The following is a 22,137-nucleotide window of genomic DNA, read 5'->3' as shown; positions in this document are numbered from 1 at the left end:
GGGGGGTGGGGTGGGGGGTGGGGGTGGGGTGGGGGGTGGGGGTGGGGTGGGGTTTGTCTTATCGTAACTGAATGTTTTTCTCCTGTCTCCTTCCATTCTCAGCTTTCCAAATCCACATCGGCTTTGATTTGACCATGTATGTCATTCTCGGGAATCCTTGAAAGAATTTTGTTAGTTTCTTGAAAGTGGCAGTAGGTGATTATCCCTTAAGTTTAAGATAGTGGTAAAACGATACCTTAAAAACATAGGGCTTCACTAATTACACTCAGTCCTCAAAATATCCGTAGTGTGTGCACACATGAGGATGACTGTTACAGAGACTGCTAGGCTGACAAAAATCATGTTTCCAGGATAGGTTCCCGTTTGAGCCTCTGATGCTCTTTAGGCTCTGTGAAGCGGAGTGGGCTTCAGTTCACCTGTGAGGAAGCAAAGCCGAGAGGCACACGGCAGTCACGGCAGCATCTCTGCACACAGAGAGCCGTCTGCAGTGATGGGAAAGGAATTCTTATTAGTTTACAAGGTTGTGATGTCTCAGTGGGAACATGAGGAAACGAGACACGTTCTCTGATTCAGGATGTTGGGCTGTAAGCACTGGAGGACACTGGAAGCCACCTATGATGTGATCCTGGGAGTATAGCAGGCCTGGGCCGGCGTGTAAGTCTTGAGCCCTTGGTCTCACCTCTGGTCTGGGATTTGCTCCTGTAAAGTCTGAGCCCTGCTGCTTTCTTTTTCTCACCTGTGAACCAAAGGCTGCATGAAGGCTGGCCCCTCCTCTCTCGCTCTCCTTGCTCAGGCACTCCAGATAATGGGATTGATTAAGTCTTCCAGTAGGAATTGTCCTCAGGGGAGAAAGGCTTTTTAAAGTACATTTTTGTCCTTATGAATAATTCCTCTGGCTTTTGCCTCCCCACACCAATCCCAGCACAGACAGAGAACATTCCATTGCCTTGGGCTATGGATGGATTCAAGAAGGAACTGAACAAAACCAGAAGCCAGAAAGGGCAGGTTGGAAGTTGGATGTGGTTATAGCTGGTTTTCTTTTGCTTATTCTGTAGATTTCTCTCCATTTCTGGACAAGGAAAAGATAACAGAGTTTGGAGGGGCTTCTGGATAAGGTGAAGAGGGAGGAGGCAGGGAGGTCACAGAGGAGGTGAACCTGGCTGACAGTACCAGGGGACTGTAGTTACATGTGGAACTGAGGTAGATACCAGGCCACTGTCCACCTAGTCCTGGAAGCCTCCCTGCTGGGCTTCCAAGTTTTGTGCTCTGGGCAGATTGTGACTTGCCCTAGTGGCAATCTCAGTGAAATTCTGTAGTCAGTTGTGTGCAGAAAAGGAAATTAAATTCCAAGAGGGTGTTTGTTGTGACGGATGCCAGGATTTTTATTAGGATCTAGTCAGTCTATAAAAGTACCTCCCAGTTCCCCAAAGATATTCATTTTAAAAGAAATAGTTTTTAAATCATGGAAATGTCTTCACTGCAAGTCTTTGAAATGTCACCCTCCTACATTTTGGAAACAAACGAGGTTTAAAACATCCCAGGAATTTATATTTTGACCTGGTCATTCACCGTCCTCATTTTAATAATGAGTTACTTTTGGTTTCCTTTACATTTCGATAGCCGAGTTTCTACACTTCAGTGCCTGCCTCTGCCTTCTGTTCTCTTGGGTTAATTCTTACTGATTATGTAGAGCTGCTGAGGAGACAAGGAGCACAGTCTACTGAACCAGGCTGGGGACAGCCTTAAGATGCTCACTCTTGGAGGGCTAAACTGTCACGACAGGATATGGTCCTGATAGCAGACCTGATGGCAGATGATGATGCCACATAATCTACAAAGCATGGCGTCATGATCGTTGATAGATACATGTATCTTGCAGATATAAAAGGCTGGTTGTGTTGTCTCCAAGGTTCAGAAGCATGTTTGTGGAATTTGATAGGCTGTCACAGGTGTCATGGTGGCTCAGAGACACGTGTCCAATACATAGTCTTAGACCATGGCCTGTGTTTCTATCGATTCTGGGCAGGTAGGGCTGTGCTCACTCTGCTGAGGATAGGATAGAGCCTTTGTCTTGTAGTTTGGGAGCTTTATCAAAGAGAGAAGGTTATGTCTATATCAGGGAGATTCTTCAATGGACTGTGTGGCATATGAAACACAGCAAGTGGAAATTAGTGGAGAAAGGAGTCTGTTCTGTCAATATACTGGGCTCAACACAGCCTAGGTAAAAGCCGTGGCACTATGGCCCTGTGCTGCACAGTGAATGGGGAGGGAGGTCTTGGTCGCTCTGGATGATGGAGTTCAGAGAGGGAGCATTCTTTCCTGCTTCTCCACCTCATAGCCATGAGCTGTGGTTCTGAAGATGCTGAGAGGGAAGCTGCTGCAGCATGCATTGCTTCTTGGGGGCGCCTGCTAGACATGGGTGTGTGAGTCTGACCTGCAAAGCCTTCTTGGCTACCCTCTGACCTTAGCATTTCTAGAAGCTTCTCAGAAGCGAGCTTGGGCTCTCAAGCCCCACTTAGGAGTTCTGTTTGAGCATTCAAATGGAACTTGCTAGAAGGATAAAGCCTAGTTTAGAAGTAGTTTTCAGTCCAATAGTTGCTGGTCCTCAAGTGGATGTTGGGGTTAGTCCTCAGTTCTCTGTGTGAGCCTGTGTGGGGTTGCTGGGGAAAGCAGTAACAGTGTCTACACTGTGATTAGTGGCCAACTCTAAGGAGTGGGGCTTGTTCTCTAGAGACTGCAGCCTGTGCAGCAGAGCTTGACCAGTCTGGAGCAGATTTTGAGCCCTGGGACGAGCGTGACTGGAATTGTCACATGGAACATGCTGTTCGTATGTCTTATGTCATCACCCTTATCTATACCAGAGATGGTAGTGAACCTGCTTAAGTCTGTCCAATTTCTGGATTGCATTCCTGTTTGTTCCTGTTTTGGTCAGGCGGGGGGGGGGGGGGGTCAGTTGACCAGGTTCTGTCTTTATCTGGGCTCTGCGTTTGTGAGGGAGCAATTGGGTAACCCGTTGAGACTCATGGCACTGCTTCTCAGCATGTGTCACAGTCTCTGCTGATGGTCACTATGTGCAGGCCCACCTCACTGCTTAGGTTTTCTTTGAACTGGTGACCTCGCATCCTTGTACTAAGGTGCCTCTTTTTGACACCCACAACTGTGTACAATGATGGACAGCATTCTTGTCTGGGTGGTAAGGCCCATGCTGGAGAAGAACACTCTTACTGCAGACAGTAGCTCACCTCTTGTTTGTTATGTCTGCAGCAAAGACTCTTTGCTGGTGTTTTTTGAAGTTGTGTGTATGTGTGTGTGTGTGTGTGTCTGTGTTGGGGTCTGTTTGTTTTAATTGTTACCAAGAGTCAGTAAAGATTTGTCAAATGTTTAAATCTACAGCAGTGCTGTGGGTCTGGCAAGCAGGAGAATAAATATACATTTAGCCAGGATACCGATGATTTATCTCTTTCTGTGCTAACGCTGCTGTTGGGTGAGAGGGCTGATTTGTATACTGATACAGTTTGGGTTTCAGGAGTGAGGGAAGAGATTCCCGGGCTGCTTGCCGGAGCGAAGGGACTCCACTGAGCAGGCTTCTCTGCCAGTCTTGGCTCTCCCACTAAAGCAGGCACTGGCACACAGCACCTCAGATGGGAAGATAGAGTTTGTCCAGACTCCTTTGTCGGTTTGCCTGAGGGATGCTTAGTGGGCGGTGTGGAAGACCTCACTTCTGCTGCATGATGGGGATTCTTTTTTGACATTGTGTGCATATGTGTGAAGAAATGCCCAGAGCTGGTGCTTTCAGGGATGGCAGGTAGAGGGTAGGAAAGACCACAGCTCTCCTTGCAACCTCCTTACCCTGTCAACCCCAATTTGACCTGCTGTCAAGGCTCAGAAATTAGGCATGGTCTCTTTAATTCCTCCTAGAGTGCAACATGGAAACATACACTGACCTGGGGTGCAAGTTTGCCCCAGGGGAATCTGTGTGGGTGGTGCTGTTTACAGTAAGGCCATTTGCTTTCTTAGATGGCGCCCCACCTTCCCATGTAAAGAGTGTTGACACCCAGCAGCCCTCTCTCTCCCAGATACCTCCTCGCTGGCGAGTCCTCAGCAGTAACTGGTTTTAGCAGTTGTCTGAATATCTTGAAGCCATTTGTCAGCCTGTTTAGATGCATGGGCATAAGAGTTTCTTTATTTTACAAGACTGGTTGTATGCACCATCCCACTACCTTTCTTGTTTTTATATTGTGAAGTTGTTTATATACATGTAGCTATTGTCTGTTCTTTTCTCTCATACAACATACGATAAAGGTGTATCCGTTTATGAATTGGTTCCCTGTTGATGGGCAGATGAACTAGCTCATGAAGTTCTCCCTTACTGTGTGCACACGTTAGTGCGCCTGTGTTTCTCTATGACTGGAATGGTCTTTCAGATGTTTATATTAATTCAGCTTATCACAGCAGCAGTACTTATGGTTATCTTAGATGTCCTGACCTCTACTGCACTTTACAAGTTTGCCTGTTTTCCTATTGGCTGACATTATGCTGATCGGAAAAATGAGATTGTGGTTTATAAGCATTCTGTTGATTACCGGTAAAGTCCTGACACCCGTTGCTTAGCCTTGGGTCTTAGTGGTGAGATCTCACTTGCAGAGTGGGCGGGCCTATAGTAAAGCCCAGAAAGACTTTGCTTGCCTCTGCTTAGGGTGGAATAGGCACCGTGTCACCAGGGGTGGCATTGTGGCACCTGGGAGCCAGACCTGGTTTCACATTCGTTCCGATTCTGCCAGAGGCTAGGTATGATGACAGGACACTTGGAACTTGGTGTAGGGCCCTTGGGTATGTCTTGAAATGTTCCTCTGAGGAACTGGGTTTGTGTAAGTACCAAATGAGGTTGGTCTTTGCGGAGACCCAAAAACCAGATGCTGTAGCATTCATAATGCCTGGTGGTGGAGAGTCTGTGTGGGGCAGATGTTCTTCCAGCTGTGTGGCCATCATTCCTGCTCCTGGCTTGCTATGGGATGTTGTGACAGTTTGCATGTACCTGGTCTTTGGGAGGAACTCTGGAGTCTTAGCAGGTAGCCAGCAAGCCGATAGATGAGCAGATGGTACCTGAGTTTGACTCCTCTGGGCTGTCCCCACAACCTGGGACATGGACTTCAGAGACTGGCTTACTGGAACATTTCAATCTTCTGCTCTTCCGCTGCTTAGGGAGGTTTGGAGTAGGGATGGTGGGGTCAGAGGGGTGGAGAAGGGACTCTGGAGCCCAGTTTTTTGGAACCCAGCTCCTGCTCAGTCCTTATCAAGGGAGAGGGCTAACCCCCTTATATCCTGGTTCTAGAGCAAAGTTAGTCCTCTTTCTAGCCTCAGTTTCCTTACTGGGGATCCAGGCTCACCTAGGTCATAAGTTACAGGGTCACTGTGAGGATTCTCTGTTCTTTCATAGAGTTTGATATCTACCCAGTAGGTACTCAGTGATTGAAGCCATTTCTTCTGTTTGCAAATTCCTTTCGTAGCAATGGTTTTAACTTTTCTTTTTAACACATTCTTTCTTTCTCTGTCTCTGTCTATCTCTCTGTCTCTCTGTGTGTATGTGAGTGCGCGTGTATGGGTACTATGGTGCTTGTATGGGGGTTAAGAGTAAAACTTTGTGGAGTTGGCTTTCTCTTTCTATTTTTATATTGGTTTCAGGACTCAAACTCAGGTTGTCAGGCTTGTGTGGCAAGCACCTTTACCTCCTGATTCATCTCAAGTGAATGCCCTGTAAATGCTTTTCAGTGAATGACTGACTGTACACTTGGTTGGTTCCATATGAAAATGTATGCAGCCTGCAAGCATTGAAAGGACTGGATCTGAAGATCAGTGTCTGCTGAGAGACAGATGGGAGCAGAGGGGTGCAGGTGGAAGGGTATCTGTAAGGCTTGGCAGGGGAGGAACTCAGGCATCTCATCTCAACCCATATGTTACCAGTAAACAACTCCTATGTGTATGTCAGTGCCCCAGGTGCAAAAGCCCTTTCACTGTCATTTAGAGAGGCAGGGTGTTGGAAGGCCTGGAGTGAGCTCTCCTGTTTGTTTTGAGGTGACTGATAGAGCCTCTGAATGGTGAAGTGTCTCAAGACACACAGCTGGCCAGACTGAGGGTGAGTAGGGACTTTCCTCATCTTCTGCACACTGCCACGCTACCTGTTTCCAGATGTGGACAGTATTGGCTGTGTCATTTATTGCTCTAATGCTCAGGGTCAACTTATGCCTTGAGGTTACTGAAGTCCCAAGAGGAACAGGAGATAATTGTCTGTGGAGTTGGAATTCCTCTCATGTCTGCCTGACTATGAAGCTCACACTTCCACGCTCCTAACGGCAGCACCCAGGCTGATGTACATAGGATTTCACTCTCCCCAGTCACCCGTGTTGGTAGTGTTTGCACCACTCTCTGTGTGTGCATGTACACACATGCTGACAAGTTCATGCAAAGCCCCTAATTTGTTTGCTGATGTTTTTTTTTTTCCCCTACCAGATATCTGAGGCCTGCAGGGTGAATATGGAGAAGGTGGTACCCAAGGCCTGCATTACACCATGTAGCTAGTGTCTGCATGGAAATATGACAGCCCTGCTGTAGGCTGTTCTTAGTGAATGAGCGTGTGGTCTAGGGCCTGTGGGGTCCCAGTGCTCCCTGCCCAGATGCAGGAGCTCCTCAGGAGTAGGCAGAGTTTCAGTCACAGAGACTGTGACATGAGTCTGGATGATGTGTGTGACAGTTAATGTTACAGAAGGATTAAGGTGGTGCATGCCTTTAAGCCCAGCACTCAGGAGGTAGAGGCAGGCAGTTCCAGGTCAGCCTGGTCCTGGTCTCTATAGAGTGAGTTCCAGGACAACCAGAGCTACAAAGAAAATCCTATTCCCCCCCAACCCCCAAAGCCCTAAACCAAAATGGAATAATCGTGGCCTGCCGCACAAGAGAGACTTGAGAGCAATGTGCAGTAGGTGCCAAAGGTATTGCCCTAAATAATAGTCAGCAGAATCAAGGCCTCACCTTGGATCTGGTTTCTCAGAACGAGCACAAATTAAAACGAGCCACAGTTAACCTGTAGAGAGCAGATTGACTCGGCTTTTATTACACACTGCATTTGACAGATAAAGACACTGAGACCCCAGGGCCAAGGTGCCTGTTCAAGGTCACAGTATAACGGAGAGGAGAGCCAAGCTTGGATTCTGCCCTCTGGTCCACTGCAGCCATTACTGTGGCAGCCCCTGGAGGAAGGAGATCACAGCCTGTGGGAAGTTAGTGTTGTGAATTGGATGAATGAGTTCCCAGTCCAGTTCCTGACCTGTCTGTCTGTCTCTGAGGGAGGTTAGAACATTAGCCTCTTAGCATGGGCCTGTCTATGCTAAGGTAGCACCCCTCCTCTGTTAGACAGATTGTTACTCACCCAGCAAGTCCCCACTGTGCTTGCCTTAGGGAATCTACAGCGAATGAGAATGAAGGAAGCCAAGGTCCTGGTCCTGTTGAGTGCTGGCTGGGGGATCTTGCAAGTGTGCTGGCTTCCTAGGGCTGCTGAGACAAAGCACTGACCAACCGAGGCAGTGGCTTAAGCAACACAAGTTTATTCTGCCCTAGTTCTCAGGCTCAGCGTATCTGATCCTTGTTCCTCATCCTGGCCTCTGCTATCACCTGAGGTTCTCCCTACCTCTCTCTGTGTGAGGGTCTCCAGAGGCACAGAATGGGCATAGAAATAGCGTAGGAGTTAGTCTTCTCATCTTAGGGCTTTTCCTTAGAGCTAGAGACTCTCACTCTGTGTGTGTGTGCTTGTATGTGTGAATGCACTTAGGCATTTTGTCCATAGGTTTTAAAAGGAAGAAGTTAGATCTCTATTCTCCACAGAGCCACTGCTCTTCCTGATTCTCTTGCCCTGGCCACCTCCCCTCAAATATGCTACATGTGTGAGGATGAGGCTTGGGTGGTACCTGTGCACAGAAAGAGCTTGCAGAGCTGTGGTACTGTGAGTTACGTGGCCGTCCCCTCCCTCGTCCTGCGGGCTCTGTCCTATCCATTTTAGAGTGGTGAACATTGTACTTATAGTTCAGGTACTCAGTGCCTCAGGCATTTGTTGGAAATGCTGAGCTCAGTGTGCAAATTCAGTTCAGCATCCAGATCTTTGCAAGCTGTAAAGTCAAGATGCAGCAAAATCCAGTCAGCTCCCTTGATTAGCAACGGGTCATTGTTTAGCCTTGAAAATGCAGGGATGTTGGTGGAGACTTGTGGAAAGAGCTGAGCTGCCCCTGTTTTTTGTTTATGAACAGGACCTTCTTACTTTGTAACTCACAAAGGTTTTATTAACAACACTAAGTTTCTGTCATTGAAAAGAAGGGACTGAGGTGGGAGTTTGGGTTGGCCCGCTTGAGGCCTGTGGAATCAGTTTGTGTGTCTGCCGAGGACATACCTCAGAGCTGAAGGGAAGGTGCCATGTCTAACAGGGAATTTCCTCTTGTAGCTCGAAAGGAAAGGGCCTGTGAGGAAAGCTCATGAGAGGTGGGCTGTGGTTGGGCCTGCTGCCTTCACTCACAGGGGGGCTCCCTGTGTCTGGAGGTTATCTGCATATCTGCATGGTGCTTCTGCCCAGGCCCCTGTGGAGAACATGGTTTAGGATGATAATTAAGTACAAGTGGGGATGGAAATAGAATTGCCTGTGTTGGGAGCAGCTGCCTTTGGGGAGATACACATGATTCCCCAACTCCCTCTGGAGCACAGCATTCTACAGAGTTAAAGTTGTCGACTACCCGTGTGTTTTGAGAGGGTTATTTTGGGGTGTGTTCTCAGCATATCCAAAGAGCTTTCATAGAACTACTTTTTAAAATGCATTCTTTCTCTGCTAGAGGCACTCGGGAAACTGGACTTGGCAGTGTCCTGTAGGTGCCACAGGGCCAGTGTTGTTTCTGTGTTATATATACAGTGAGGACCCTTGTCTCATAGCCAGATGATGATTCATTGTACCTGAGAATCAGCTCTGGGATGGCTTTTGTCTCTGTCCTGAGCACTTAGTAAATAAGTAACTTTTGTTGGTCAAGATAGTATTGATTGCGGGCTCTGACAGGCTTGTGGGGCTCCAGGCTTATTGCATGCTCAGATCAGAGTCCTAGATTAGGGCTGTAAGACTAAAGTCTGTCCTCATTCCTGCTGCTTTGGGAGGTCACTTGCTACTCTGGGGGCTACTTGCTAGAGCATGGTGATTCCGAGACAGCTGCATCACAGGGATGCCACCCTGCCATGGGTGACAGCACAAAAGTCGTATCCAGGAGCTCCCTGCACAACTGACAGGCAGCTTCACCAGAGAGCCTCTCCCAAGCTTACTGTTTTATAGTTGTCTCACCTTTAACCTGCAGGACAGATGAAGGGACTAGAGTGGGCCTCTCTGTTCCTTGTGCTCCTCTCTCCTGATTGGGCAAGCCCTTGGCTTCATCTCCTCACCTACGTGGGAACCCATTGAGGTAGGGCTGTTGTAGTCATTGGAAACCTGACACATTCAGACTCGCCTAGAAGTCGTGGCCAGCATCTCTGCTACTCCAGGCCGTCTCCCTGCTGTCCGGCCTCCAGGGTCCTGCTTCCTAGGCAGGGAGGAAGGCCCAGGTCAGGAGGACTTAGCTGAACCTCCACTCTGCTTCTGGAGGCAGGTGGCTTCAGTGGCTCAGTTAGTATCTGTGTTCTCCCAGATTACACACAACTTTCCTCAACAAAGGCCCTTTATTCCTGGGGTTTGTTTTTCGTAAAACAAGTAAGAAAATAAATGGGTCATGTCTGCAAGATTGTATATATATTACATTGTAAATTTCTTGAGAAATAGCATTCACATAGAGAAATACTAAAAATGTCTTCCCGGTTATCTCTGTCTTTTGTCTTCTTGGAAATTTGCATCTTTATTTCCTTTTTGAGACAGGGTCTCATGTCTGTCAGGCTGGTCTCACGCCTACTGTGTAGCTGAAGATGACCTCGCTCTCCTGGTCCCCCTGCCTCCTCCTGCCAAGTGCAGGCATTACAGGAGTGTGCTATTATGTTATGCATGCGGGCAGCACTCTACCAACCGACATGCATCTCAAGCCCAGATAGGGTTTCTTCTGGGTTGTACATGGTAAAAACATCAGCACTAATAATAAATTGCTACTTACTCTAGTAAGTACTCAGCAGGTACCAGACATTGTAAGACATGCTTTACAGTATCTTATGGAATCCTACTACTAAAATTATTTATAAAAATATAAACCTTAACTTATTTTTATTAGCGTGATGAAGTATAAATAGTATGAAACTCACCTTGTTAAACTTTTTTGTAAACAGTCCAGCCTGGCTTTGAACTTTTGATTCTCATGCCTCCGATGCTGCCTCAGTACTGAGATTATAGGTGTGTACCACTACTCTTAGCCTTTTATTTACTTTTTTGTTTTTTTATCTATGTGTGTGTACACAGCTATCAGATTCCCTGGAGCTAGAGTTGTAGGTGGTTGTCAGCTGCCTGATATAAATGCTGAGAACTAAATCCAAGTCGTCTGGAAGAGCAGGGAGCGCTCCAAACCACCGGGCCGTCTCTCCAGCTCCTTACTCCTGACCTTTCAAACTTTTCATGTTTACAGTTCAGGGCCATCAGGTAGGTATCTGTGCTGGGAGCTCCTTTCTTGGACTTGTCATTTTCTATTTGAGGAAACTCAGACTTGAGCAGAGTTATTGATGCAGGTTAGAGGAAGTTCCAGAGGCCACACTTGAATGCAGCACTGCTGGCTACTTCCTGGGTGCTCTAGCCTGTGACTGTGGAGTCCTTGAGTCTTACCCCATGCTCGCCCAGCCCTGACTGTAGAAACCCGTTCACTTGTGTGTGTTTCTCTTGAGGCTTCCCACATTGGCGTAGTATGGTCAGGGCTGCGTTGGTCAGCCTGGCTTTATGGTGTCAAAGCTGCTGATCACTGTTTCTGTTGTTGCTGAGAAGGTGGAAGTGTGTAGGCTGCCTACCAGGATTCTGTCTGCAGAATGATGCAGTAGGTAGAGGGGCCTGCAGCAGTGGAGTGACTGCCACTTAAACATGTGAACCTAGCTCAGAGAGCAAGCATTGGACTTGGTGTCCGAAGGTCTGGCCTTAGTCTTCATACTTTTTCTCATTTTTTCTCTCCCTCCATCATCTTTATTTTTAGGTAAATATCTCAAAATCTTTCCATAGCCCAGGGTGGCCAGGAGACGAGGAGGGTGCTGGATGGGAAAGGTGCTCGGCCCAGAGATAGAGGTGGACATTAGATCGGAAGGGTTGGGAAGGGTGCTGGCTTTGCTTAGTTTTGCTCTGCTTTGCCTCTGGCAGGCTCCCTCTACCCTTACTTAGCTAGGGAGGTGAAGTTTTCCTCTGTGTACCCTGTATTGTATACCTTGTGCTAAGTGCTCTGGCTTTTACTGCTGTTTACCTTGGCAAGCTCCTCAGATCCACTCTGTAAGATTCACCTTCCTCTGTTGACTCAAATTGTCATTTAGATCCCCTTGCAGCCTTACATGCTCGACAATACTAGTATAGAGTGTCTCACTCTGGGTACCTGTCTTGTTTCTAGCCCAGTCTTGCTTTGTTCTCTTTGAAGGAGGGTCTGGGAGCTGTGCTCTGTTGTGTCCTCTCTCTGTCTCTCTGTCTCTCTGTCTCTCTCTCCCCCATCTCTTTCTTCCTCTCTCTCCCTCTCCTTCCCCCTCTCCTTCCCCCTCTCCTCTCTTCCTTCTCCCCGCTCCCGTGTGTCTGTATGCTCACCTTGGCAGCCTCTCTGTGTACAAGACACTAAAGCACAAGCCGAGAGAAGCTGGGGTAGCTCTCGCAGCAGCCCTGGCTTTGTGAGCGAAACCACAGGAGGGGAGAGCATCAGTGCATAAGCAGGCACTGCAGAAGAATGAGGACCCTTGGTCAGCTTCGATGAAATGTGTGCTGGGGGTCAAAGGGCATGAGGAATTGGCAGCCTCGGCCCCTCCACTTCAGTAGTTTGTAGCAGGGTGTCTGTCTCAGCACCTTGGGTTGACTCTTGAGTCATCTCTGCTGCATGCTTTATGTGACATAGAGGACAGTGCATGAGCTCTGCTGAAGTCACCTCAGTCACTGTCCACTGGTTTCTGTTTTGAGAGCGCTTTGCTACTGGAAGGCTAAGTAGGTCACGGGTACCTGTTTGGAACCGAGTGTGGCTATGCTCCATGGCTGTTTAATTTCCAGAGGAAAACCAGCTGTCCTCATTTCCTCAGGGGACTGACCGAAAGCACTCTGCTTGGACTCAGGGTATATTTATAGAGTGTGAAGATGCTGAAGTAGAAGCCACTGTGACCCTCCAGGCCTTCTGGGGAGCAACAGCGGAGAGGCCTTGGAGCTCTTCAGGAAGTGGGGTGGTGGGTGGGGTCTTCCTGAATCTGAGTTTTCTGAGAATCCTTTATCCTCATGGATTTCCTCATACACTAACTGTGTGACATCCTCTCCAGAGAAATCAAGTTTATTTTTGTAGGGACTGACTTTGCTAAGTCAGTAGCTGTAGCCGTTTGTTGTTGATTTGCTACGTGTTTGTTGTTGATTTGCTACGTGCCGTGCTTTTCCTATGGCTTCCCTCACAAAACCCTCTCAGCCGCGTTGGAAGACGAAGGTTTGCTTTCTCTTTTCCACGGAGGAGTGACTGGGGATCAAAGTGGAGCAGTCATTTGCTCACATTCCTGTGTGGAAACTGGAGCCAGGGACACCCACACAGGCCTGCTAGTCAGAGTCTAGCCTTTTTTTGTATAACAGTTCTGAACTTGGAAGACCGTTAACTTGTGTGGGATGAGTACATGGTTGAGGCTTTGTGGCCTGTTTGACCTTCCTTGAAAGAAGGATGGCTCTGGGTACTGGGGACCTACTGGCAGGGCACAGGACGTGCTGTTAGCTGGGGTTAGTGTGAGTCTCTGACTCCCTTTCACAATTCATTGACTTTTCTCTTGCTTTTTTGATATTTTTCCAGGTGCCCTTCCCTAAGCCCCGAGTGCAGCAGTGAGGGTTAGGACCCTGCACTGTTCGGATGGTGATGTCATTGCTTCCCGCTAGCCCAGCGTGTGCTCCAGCTGTTAAGAGGCTGTTCCCCTCTTCAGTCTCTCTTGCTTTCTTGCAGGTTTAAGGAGCAAGTCTGGGTTTGGAAGTGGTTGTATGATTAATCTTTCTCTCTAGCTTTGTCCCCAAAGCTGGTTGGAAAGTCCTGAAAGGAACATTGCTTTTCCATGTTGATTGGGTTGATTGGCTTATTAGAACTGGAGGCAGTCTGCCCAGGTGTTGGCTTGGCCAGCATGTCTCAGAGCCACTACCACCTGTCCCCATTTTACAGATGCATTTCTTGGTGACTTGGAACTTAAACGGCATGCTTTCTTTATGTTGTGGTTTCTCCTAAAAGAGTTTTTAGGTTCAGCACACAGCAAGTCAGCTACGAGGAGCTACTACTAATTTGAAACAAAAGCAAAGTAACAGTCATTAAAAAAAGGTTTCTTCTAAGTTTTTCCTAAAAAAAAGAAAAGAAAAAATCTGAAGGGATGTCTGTTTTAAACCGACTTGTGTTGTCAATGAGAAGCTGCCTGGGGTTTGTTGGTGCCAGTAGGAGCAGCACCCCTTCTCGTCCCCCCACAGCATTTCCTGGCTTTATGAACAGGGACTGGCTACATAGCCTTGCTGTATCCATATCTTATACATTTCCAGTAATAACATGCACAAGAAGCAATGGTTAGATACAAATGAGACTGTGTACATGAGTCATAGAACGCAACTAATGGGCTGCTATCTGTCTGCAATTTTCCACCAACTTAACTTAGAAAAGTCACTAATCTTTCTATATGACTTGAGACCTGAGACCCTCTCCTTTCCCTAAGGAGAGTGGGAGTAATCTACTGCAGGCTTTCACCGAGAGATGTCTGCAGGGAACCCTGATTTCAGGACCAGCTATAGGAAGATAGGGAACTGTGGGAGTCACATGGTTGAGTGAAGGGAGAAGGGAGAAATAGATAATGATTTTTATTTTATTTTATGTGTATGGATAATTTGGCTGCATATATGTCAGCACAGCATGTGTGTGGTATATGCAGAAGCCAGGAAAGGGCTTCAGATCCCCTGGAACATGGTGGCAAAAGCCACCATGTGCAAGTTAGGACTCAAACCCAGGTCCTCCAGAAGTGCAGCCAGGCCTGAGCCATCTTGCTGGCCTCAGTTTATTTATTCTTTGATACAGGTTCTTACTTTGTAGCCCAGGTTGGCCTTGAACTCATGACAATCTTCCTGCCTCTGTCTCCTGAGTGCTAGGATTACAGACCTTAGACAACATGCCAGGCCAAACAGCATTTTAGAAATCGTCTTTTAAACATGCATGCTGGTCACCTGTGCTTCAAACACGGTCATTTACTAAGTAAATCATCATGAGATCACTTAAAAGCTCTCTGGCTTCCTTTCCAACCCCTCCCACACAGCTGGTAGATTTATTCTTACATTTCCTACCGTCTAGTGAGAACTTCCCCCAGCCCACTCACCTTCCTTTCTTCTTTACTGTTCATGAATGTTAGTGTAGACAAGTACAGGGAGCCAAGAAACCAACCCAGTGTTTAGTCTTCGAGGTTCCAGGACTGTGTATATTAGCCTTGTGGTCTGGAGTTCCTCTCCTTAGTTCAAGGAGCTCACAATCCAGCAGGGCCGAGAGGCTTCAGGTCCTGGTAGGGGTTGGGCTTTGTTGGCATGGTGGTGGCGGTGGAGCTTTAGTCCATTGTGAATGAGACCATCTGCATGCTTCATCTTGTATTGAGAGGATTGCAGTAGAATGAAGGGCTGTAAGTCTCAGTATAAGCTAGTCCCTCTTTTGACTCCTAAAACTTCTGTTATCTACTTGTGCCCAGCAGCTGCCCTGCTGATCATGGGTCTGTCTGGGAAAACTGGTTACAGCTGAAAGAACAGCGCAGGTCAGTTTGCAGAATGGTGTTTCCACAACGGACCAGAAAGAGGGTCTTGCCTTAGTTTTATGAATAAAGAAAGCGGGGAAATAGTGGGATCTGGAACTACCACCTCAAATATGTCGATCAGAACTTCAGATAGGGCACAGTACATGCAAGGAGGTGGATCATCTGAACTCTCCTTGTATCCCCCAACCAGGGAAGAGTGTATGGATTTCACAGAAGAGATAGGGGAGTCACACCACACTCATGTTGCCAGGACACACCTGGTTTTGTGAGGGTCCATTTATTTTACCCCCAAATCATTTCTTTCTTAGGTCCTCTGTGTTCCCCCCCTCCCTGGGGCGTTTTGCTTCCTGGTCCCCCTGTACTGTGGTCCTTCCACATGATGCCCCATGTGGGGGAATCTGCCGACTGTGAGTTTATTTTATAGATCCATTTATCGATGCCTCAGAGGTCATTCTGCTACAGTGTTGAGTGTGTGACTGTTAAAAGGTTGGGCTGTGTAGCTTGGGCCACCCTGGTATGAATTCTTATGTGACTTTGGATAACCCCTCCATCTTGGAGCTGGATCTGAAAATGATGCTTACCTCAGAGATACTGGAGATGAAATGAGATGGCTCAAGCCAAAAGCCTTTGGCACAGTGCCTAGCATCCATCCGTACCACCTGCTGCTCTTGGGTTTGTGTTTAGTATTAAGAAAAATGGCGTGAGACACTTTGCGTCTTGAGGTGCAGCTGGAGCCATGCCCCTGTAGGAGGCTCCTTCCAGAACTCTGGAACTGAACTTGAAGCTTACCCTGAGGTTTGATGTGACTGTGGAAGGGAAGGCTGTTGCAGGAGAGCAGGTGTGTGGTGAGGAAATGTCCTGCTTTTGTACTTTATAGAACATCAGTCGTAGTTGAGGAAGTCGGGCTGTGCTGGAATTCAACCAGATGAAGCTGCCTGAGACAGCTGGTCTCTTTTACTTTCTAAAACAGTGTTACAGTTGCAGGGGGAACCTGGTGGCTTTGTATCCAGCCCAGTGATAGTTTTAGTGGACTACCTGGGGGTTGGCAAACAAAGGGTTCTGAGATCATTCTCTGAGCCTTAACAGCCCTACAGAACACCAAGGCCATGGCGGACCACACACACACACACACACACACACACACACACACACACACACACACACTCCCGCTGCTCCTGAAGGAGTTATGTGCTGGGTTTCTTCATTCAACCATTGTTTTCAAATCTGAATCTGCTTGCTTCTGTAGTTTAGGCTCGAGTGTCATGAACTCTTCCTCCCAAAGTTAAAATAGTTCTGTTCTTTATCTCTGTAAGTGCCGTGTGTGTGTGTGTGTGGGGGGGGGGGGGGGGGGGTGCGCTTGAGAAGGTAACAGTGGTATATGCTGAGGTAGCTAATGATAGGAAGTTTCTCCCTTAAAGTTTAGTTGAAACAGTATCTTTTCCCCATGCTGGGAAGCAACATAGTGTCCCTGTGGTCAAGCTTAGTGGTTAAGCTTACAAACTTTCAGCCAGTCTAAGACTCTGGACTCCTGTTCTATCATTTGGGTGAGTACCTTACTGTTTTTTCTTTTCCCGTTTGTGTGTGTGTGTGTGTGTGCGCGCGCGTGTCTGTACATATGAGTATTTATTAATATGATTTTGATGTTGATTGGCCGTTATTCATGATTATCTTGAACCTTATTCACTGAGGCAGGGCCCTCTTATATGGCTGATTTTCCTGGCCAGCTTGCACACTACACACCCACTTGGCATTTACATGGGCTCCAGGGATCCTAACTCTGGTCCCCTTTGGTGGCAAGAGATTTAACCACTGAGTCGTTTCCTCAGTCCCCTGACAGGTCCAAAGGGAACTCCATTTCCCCAGATTGTGGTGGTTAGACAAAAGCTAGCATTCCTCCAGAACTTGTAAAGAGGGCTTCCCTTTACCAAAAGAACCAATTCCCTTATCATTGTCATTAACATACCAAAGGTATGCTGGCTGCAGGCTCTGGTAAACTGTTTCAGAGTCCTTGCTGACATCTGGCTCTTAGCTCTTCTAATTCTTCATCCCTAAACCTTTCTGTCTCCTGTGCTTCCCTCCCCAGCTCCTCATTCTCCTCATGGCACTGCTAGTTTGATTGTATGCCCTCACTGTTAATTTGGTTGTGGGTCCTTTGTCTTCATCTTTGTCTTCCACCTCTCCTCTGCTCCTGCTTCCCTCTTGGCCAGGCCCAATCTGCTGGCCATGGTCAGTCTACTACTATCTCTCCCTGCTCTGGACCCTTCCAGATGCCTCTGGCTGTTCTCCTCCTCCTATCTACAATAACTTCCCTCCCCATTAACATGTCATGGAGTGGTCCTGTCTTCAGTTTATACACCCTTTTTAGCACCTTTTGTATGAAACAAGGGTGTTGTCATCTGCTGTGGGTACCCACTGCCTCAGTCTGCTTTTCACTGCCAATGTCTTGTTTCCTTTGAGGTTGAGTGGCATGGTGACCCTGCAGCACTGTGGGGTCCCCCTCTCCAGTAAGGACTTGTAGCTACTCTGCCACTTGTTGGCCCTGATCACCCTTGTTTTTTCTTGTCTCAATTTAAATCCACAGTATCTTTCTCTTTTCCTGGCTGAGTGGAGACACCTCTTGTATCTGCTTTTTGCCAGCATGTTCTGACGCTTGGCTTGCCTGACGTGTTCATGTCAAGTCTCAGTTTGGTGGAGTCTCACACCTAGGCGAGGCTACAGATGAGGGTGACCCCATTGTCTTGCTGTTGGATTTTATATCTTGCCTCTTTCTCCCTGTGTTTCCTTAGAGAAGCCCCTGATTAGGATCTTGTGATCAGCAGTCCCTTGCTCTCTTTGGTTGCGCCTGGGCCTCAAAGAGCTTGCAGAGTCAGTCTTGTGTAATCTCATCCTTTACACGTGCTTCTTTGTCAGCCTCAACGTTTGCAGAGTGAGTCTCTGGCCTGCCATCGGTATTTCAGGCTTATCCTGGCTCTGCTGGACAGGAATGCACAATGAATTAATTGAGTTGTTTTCATCGTGCTTACTGCTTCACTGAACACCTGCATGGTGAATCCTGCCAACTCCCCTGCCTGCTACCTGATTGGCCAGCTGTCCCTGCCATGTTAGTTTCTTGCTTATATCAGAAACGTCAGTCTTGTCTTTTGAAGTCACTCGACTGTGTTGTTTTTAATTTAAAGGCACACTCTTTTGCTACCGTCCCTGTGTTCCCACCACGCTGTCAGCTTTATGATCACTGGTGACCACAACCCTTGTGAAAACTGCTGAGGGGTGTAGAATGCAGGTGGAAGTGTGCCCCACATGGGTTCCCAGTCTTAACCTGTCTTTCCCATGGCCTTCTTTTGACCCTGCCTTACTTAATCTGCTGTTGCTGCTTTAGGCGTGACCTTGGAACAGATACGGCAGATGTGGGCTTTAAAGACTGAAGATGCATCTTGATATTTGGGGTTCGTGTTATCCCACAGGCAAATGTGGTTTTACCAAGAACAAGAATGTGGACAGGGACTGAATACCACAGCTGTTGTCCTTGTCTGTAGCCTGTGCTGTTCCTTGCTGGTTTTCCTTAGTTGAAATGCCCCAGAGCCTGCTTTGTGGTTCCTGTAAGAGTTCTATTTTTATTTTTAAAGAAGCATTCTGTGGTGGTTTAAATGAGAATGACTCTCCTATCCCCAGTTAGTGGAACTCTTGGGGAAAGGATTAGAAGGTGTGGCATTTTTGGAGTATGTGGCCTTCTTGGAGAAGGTGTGTCACTGAGGGTTTGCATTGAGTTTTCAAAAGACCAGGCCAGGCCCAGTCTCATCTTCTCTCTGCCTGCGGATCAGGATATAAAGTCTCAGCTACTGCTCCAGTTCCATGCCTGCCTGCTGTGATGTTCCCACCATGATGGGTCCATACCATTGGTCCATACCAACCCTCTGAAACCATAAGCAAGCCTCCAGTTAAATGCTTCCTTTTATAAGTTCCTTGGCCATGTTGTCTCTTCACAGCAATAAAACAGTAACAGATACCTCCATACTTTCTTCCATATAGCTGTACTGGGTTGCACTCCCACTAGCAGTAAACGGGGTTCTTGTCTCATCTCAATTGAAAAAATTCAGAGAGATAGCTCTACATGTGTTCATGAAGGTGAGATTTTTGGCGGGCCGGGGTCCTAACTCATCTCTCTGTGCCATAGGCAAATTAGTCTGGGGAGTGCTCTTTGTCTTCTCAGCATGTTTAAGGAAGGCTTAAAGTACTGTGTCCCATTTGGATTGTCAGGCGAGAATGGAAGGGAATTGCTGGGCATGCTTCAAGTGCTTAACAGATGGCCATCTTTATCTCTGGCTATGAGGAGAGAACAGGCTGTATCTGGAGAGAAGCAAAAACTAGAGACCTAGGGTACGTCATCCACCAAGGTTTAGGTTAGTCCTTGGGAAAAAAAAGTAAGAAGTGCCCTGTTTTCTAGACTTCTAGAAGTCTCCATAGTCATGTGACATCTGTGAAGGGCTATCTGTACCTGGCACAGCCGGTTCTCCAGAGCAATGAAGTCAAATAGAAAAGCCAGACAGGCATCAGTTAACAGAGTAGGGAGTCAGGCATGGAGACACATACCTGTTTCCCTGGCACTTAGGAGACCAAGGCAGGAGGTTTCAGAGGTCAAGGTTGGCCTGGTTCTATAGTTTAAAAAAGGAGGGGGAAACCCAAGAAAGGAAGAGAAGAGGCTTAGTGCCTTGGTCTCTCTTCCCAAGGAGCTCAGCTCTTACAGCCTGCCACCACAGTTAGACAGGCAGACACACACACCCATCTCCTCACCCACACACACATGCACACACACACACACACACACACACAAAGAGAGAGAGAGAGAGAGAGAGAGAGAGGGAGAGAGAGAGAGAGAGAGAGGGAGAGAGAGAGAGAGAGAGACAGAGACGCATTCACCCATCCCTCCCCTACCCCTACTGGCTCGTTCTCACAGATCTGCAGCTTATTAAGGCCTAAGGAAGGTTCCCTTGGTCTGTGGTGAGGGGAGGGTGGGAGGGCGGAGTCTACTTTCATGGGTAAAGACATAGTTTTGCTTCTTTATGGTCTGTCCACACTGGTGGAGTAGGCTGTCTAGTTCTGGGATATTGTTTGCAAATGAGTCCACTGAGCTTCTCTTTTTTCATCCCGACTTTGCCAGACATCCCAGTTGCTGTTTGTGGAAGGCTGAGTGTTTACCATCAGTGCTTTATGGTTAGTGTCTGCCTGATAGATCTGATGAAGGAAGACTTCAGTGGGTAGCAAGGTTTATCAGGGAGGGTACAGGTTTTACTATTTCTTCTCCCTCAGCTGCATCCTTTCTTTGCCCCAGCTGAACAGAATTTTTTCCCTCTCTGACTCACTCCAAGAGTTGTAGGCAGTAAACACTGTGACCTTTAGTGACTCCCTGGGCTTGCCTTTCTCATAGTGATTATAACAGGAGATGAGAGAGCATTTCAACTTCCATGATTGTTTTATTAACTGCCTGGCACTAATGAATCCACTGTCCTGAATATCATTAATTTTCTAAACAAATTGTGCTGTGAGCACAGTTGATCTTGCAAGTTGTAATCCCGAAGTTGCTTGACCTGACCTATGTATTTGTAGGAAGTGAATGAGTGGCTCTTGATAAATTATGGCCTTTTGTGAGCCTAAAGAAGGGTTTTTTTTCCGAGTTAATTATATCCTGGGGAGCAGAGGATGCCATCTCTAAGTCAGACAGGGTGTTCTCCATGTCTCTGTAATAAGGATAATGGTGCTAAGATTTCATAATAATTGCATGTGGATTTGGCTTTGGAGTTAAGTGGGTTCAGTTTGAGTGCTGGCATGACTACTTGCTCATCTGCATTGTTCTGAGTGTCATTGTGTCACCAGCACAGTGGGAATGGCTGAGGATGACAGGAGCTGACATAGGTCCTTAGCTGTGTGGCAATGCTTAGCAGTTGTAAGAATGGTGTAAAAATGGTGGCTTCAGGAACAGCATGAGGGTGTGGCATTTGAATGTGGTATTTAGGACCCAATCAGTTATTGTGAAAGTTAGCCTCTTGATGCCTGATGCCACTGACATCCAGGTGACAGTGGTGTGGGGGGAAAGTACCATCTTTCTCTGATCCCACAGGCTGAACCTGCTCCTTCTTCTTGGACCCCCAACTAATGGTACCACCACTACTGCAGACAGTTGAGAGGGTCTTTCTGGTCCCTGTCCCTCACTAGTGCTCACCAAGTCCTGTGGACTCTGCTGCCCTTACTCACCCCTGGCTTCAAGCCAGCATCTCAAAGCTTAGGTCAGTACACTTGTTACTAGGTTCTGAAATCAGTTTCTCAAAGATACAGGAAGAAAGAGGTGGGATGGAAAGTGTTGGAGGTTCTGCGTGTAGTGAGGCTGATTTAGATGGTGAGACTCAAGTGTCACAGTGGTTTTGTAAGCCAGGGCTGATGTTGGCGATGGCTTTGTGCGAACTAACTTACCCATCCCCAGCAACAGCACAGAGGATGGTGCTGCTAGGGTTATCAGTGTTGGACAGTTGGTGAGATTGTCTCAGGACCTTAAACCTGACCCAGAGTCACAGGCAATGCCACAGTTCCAGTGCAGGCTGTGTGTGCTTATTAGTGTGTCCTACGTGAATGTTGCCATTAAATAGAAGTTGGAATGGCTCGTGTGACAGAGTCCTATGCATCCATCCACACTTTGGAAAAGTACAGATTGACAGCGCCTTCCTTCAGGGAATCTCTAAAGAGCCCATTCACCTCATAGAGTATGAAATCTGTGGTGACAAGGCCCCCGCGCCTCTGCCGTCTACCTGCTTCCTAGATCCTCTCTGCTGACTAGCTTTCTTATCTATTGGTTTTTTAGCACGTGGTTAAACCACGCTTTGAAAGACCTTGGGGCCTTTGCATTTATCTGTACTGGTGACCTCAGACTTGGGCCTCTTTGTGACTTGCTACCATTACAAGTTGGCTTAAAACAGCCATAAAGAAAGTTTCCTGTTCATTTACTGTCTGTCTGAAGGCACTGGGGCAAAAGCATGCCAAGGAAATACAAGAAATATCCCAGAGCTGAAGAAGAGGGAAGAGTCAAATTGATCATTTCTGTCAAAACAGTCTTCCTGCCTGTCTTTTCCAGGATCCATTTAATAAGCTATCTTTATCTTGTTGACTCGGTCAAAGTCTTTTGGGTTTTATCCATTTGTTTACAGGACTCTC

At 47.4% G+C, this 22,137-nt stretch overlaps 1 protein-coding gene across 6 annotated transcripts in view; it reads left to right on the top strand.

Moving 5' to 3' along the window:
• The window catches only part of Smco4 (single-pass membrane protein with coiled-coil domains 4), a 51,770-nt gene that overhangs the window by 2,200 nt on the left and 27,433 nt on the right, over positions 1 to 22,137 (top strand). The window contains exon 1 of one of the 6 annotated variants that reach the window (XM_076926013.1): positions 4,715 to 4,788. The exons of 3 other annotated variants lie outside the window; for them this stretch is intronic. The gene's annotated coding sequence lies outside the window, so the exon portion shown is untranslated. Of the gene's footprint in view, positions 1 to 4,714; positions 4,789 to 9,187; positions 9,477 to 10,475; positions 10,628 to 22,137 lie in introns of those variants that run through there. 2 more of the 6 variants (XM_076926012.1, XM_076926011.1) reach the window with 2 other exon arrangements.

Source organism: Arvicanthis niloticus, chromosome 27 (assembly GCF_011762505.2).
Source record: "Arvicanthis niloticus isolate mArvNil1 chromosome 27, mArvNil1.pat.X, whole genome shotgun sequence".
Classification (NCBI taxonomy): Eukaryota; Metazoa; Chordata; class Mammalia; order Rodentia; family Muridae; genus Arvicanthis; species Arvicanthis niloticus.
The sequence above is the reverse complement of the archived record's forward strand: the minus strand, read 5'-3'. Positions and strand labels throughout refer to the sequence as shown.